Below are 2,822 nucleotides of genomic sequence, written 5' to 3'. Positions count from 1 at the left end.
AGGACTCAAACTGCAGTCAACTACATAGGAGTCCAGCAGCATAGCCATTACGCCAACTGCTGGTCCTAAAATTGGAATCTTTATACTCTACTGGTGGGAATGTAAAATGGTGCAGGTACTTTGAAAAACAATCTGCCAATTCTTCAGGCAATTAAACCAAACATTTCCACTCTAGACATATATCCAAGAGAGAAAAATACATGCTGACACAAAACCTCGTACACAAACATTCATAGCAGCAGCTTTCATAATAGCCAAAAGGTGGAAACAACCCACATATCAGTGACCTGGTGTTGACACAAAACCTCGTACATAAACATTCATAGCAGCAGCTTTCATAACAGCCAAAAGGTGGAAACAACCCACATATCAGTGTCCTGGTGAATGGATAAAGTGGGTACATTCATGTAATAGAATGTTGTTCTGCCATGAAAAGGAATGGACTGTTACAACTCTGCATGCTACCACTTGGGTGAAACATACAAGTATCACGCTAAATAAATATAAATTGATCGCAAAAGTCCACCATGAGGTGATTACATTCATAGGGAAGTCCACAGTAGGGAAATCAGTAAAGACAGAAAACAGATTAGTGGTTGGTTAGCTGTGGAGGGAAGGATGACGGGGCAGGGTAAGAGGGTGATTGTAAAGGCTATGGCACTTCTTCTTGAGGTGATGAAAATGTTCTAAAATTGACTATGGTGGTTACTGCACATATTTATAAGTATACTAAAAACCATTGTCTTGTACATTGTTTTTTTTGAGAGACAGTCATCCCCAGCGGGGTCCCCATATGATTACACCTCCAGCCTTAGCAGATCTGGATCATGGGCATGGGGACAAGTGTGAGCATGCCCAGTGTGCTTAGGGAGGTCCCGGAACATGAACCCAGGACCTTTCCCATGCGGAACCATCTCCTCTCGGGATCTTGGGCACGCACGCACACGCGCCCGGTGTGAGTTTTAAGCCACCGGGTCCGGGACACGAACCGCGGTCAACTACGTGGGAGTCCAGCAACATAGCCATTGTGCTAACTGCTGGTTCCCCAAACTGTACATTTTTAATGGGTGAGTTGTATGATATGTGCATTATAGCTCAATAAAACTATTTACTTAAAAAAACTAAGGATACAAAAAACTTGAAAGTCAATAATGACAAAAGATATATCATACAAATACTAGTAAAAGAGATGGAGTGTACTTATAGCAATTGTCAGCAAAGTAAAATTTAAGGCAGAAAACATTACTGGCAATAAAGAGGTCACGTAATAACGTTAAAGGAATAATTCACTCAGATGACATAATGGTTTCAACTTCATCAGCATGTAATAATAGCCTCAAAGCATGTGAGGTAGATTTGACAGAACTACAGAAAAATTCACAATTCAAATTGTAATTTAGATAACAAATTTATCTGTTAATAGTTAAATAATAAATAGGAAATTAGCAAATATATTAAACATTTGTACAATGTAGTTAACAAGGAAGGCATAATGCACTTAGAGAACACTGTACCTGACTAATGTGGAATACATCTTTATTTCAGGTTCACAGGACTAATTCATAAAAATTGACCACAGATGAGAGCACAAAGCAAATCTCAAAACTTTTCTAAGATGGAGGGCTGGTCAGTGGGGTAGTGATTGAGGTGGCTGGATTCCACATGGCCAGAGCAGCAGTTCTAGTCCCAGCCCCAGCAGCTTGAGAGACACGCCAGGTACGTGTGTGTCCAAAATCCAAAGGAGGAAGAGGTGGAGAAGGAATGGCAGCATGACCATACCCCACAGGGGACGCTTTCTCACTGCCCTCTCTCTCCCTCTGTCTTTCTCTGGTGAGCTCATGTGCACTCTGGCAAAAGTTTTAGTTTCTAAAAAAGTTCAAAGATTGAAAGCATACAGGAGGATGTTCTCTGGCCTCAATACCACTAAGTTAGAAATTGGTAAATAAAAGATAATCTTTTAAAAATCTACATGTTTGAAAATTGGTAGACATATCTAAACAACACAGGGGCCAGAAGAAAAATTATAATAGAAATAAACATACACTACCATGCATTTCAAACTAAACCATAAGGAGAAAATGACAATAAAATGTGTGGGGGTCCAGCGGCAGTAGAGAATACTGGATGCTGCTATTCGGTGGGCTGAGGCCACATGGAAAGCCCAGGTTTCATTTCTGGCCCATCCCAAAAAGCAGAGTGGCAGTGGTAGTTCCAGCTACTCAGAAGGCTGAGGCAGGAGGACCACAAGTGTGTGACCATCATGGGCAGCATAGCAAGACTATGTCTGAGGGAGGCAGGTGTGGTGGTGCTGACTGTGGTCCCAGCTACTGGAAAGGCTGAAGCAGAAGGACTGGGACACAATGAGACACTGTCTAAAACACCACACACTCGTGCACGAGCACACACACACACATACACACAATTTATAGGAGACAATTAATGCAGGATCCAGAAAGAGATTCAAAATCTTTCATCAATATATTGAAAGAAGTTACAAGAAGAAATCTAAAGAAATTAGAAGGAAAGATATACTAAAATTAAGAGGAAAGCTCAACAAATAGAACAACAAGAGCCAAACTGGGTTCTTTAATTAAACGATAGGTGCAAATGATCAAGAATAGGAGGATGGGGAACCAGCAGTTAGCATAATGGCTATGTCGCTGGACTCCCACGTAGTCGACCGCGGTTCGTGTCCTGGACCCGGTGGCTTAAAACTCACGCTGGGCACGTGTGCGTGCGTGCCCAAGATCCCAAGAGGAGAATGGAGGAGAAGGGATTGCGGCGTGACCATCCCCCCTGGGGGGTGATTTCTCGCTTTCTGT

General features: G+C 42.2%; 1 pseudogene; it reads left to right on the top strand.

The window, feature by feature from the left end:
* Positions 1-2,822, top strand: part of LOC102486102 (nucleolar RNA helicase 2 pseudogene) — a 7,320-nt pseudogene that overhangs the window by 2,057 nt on the left and 2,441 nt on the right.

Source organism: Tupaia chinensis, unplaced genomic scaffold (assembly GCF_000334495.1).
Source record: "Tupaia chinensis unplaced genomic scaffold, TupChi_1.0 Scaffold000627_1, whole genome shotgun sequence".
NCBI classification, from domain to species: domain Eukaryota; kingdom Metazoa; phylum Chordata; class Mammalia; order Scandentia; family Tupaiidae; genus Tupaia; species Tupaia belangeri.
This window is presented reverse-complemented; position numbering and strand designations above follow the sequence as displayed.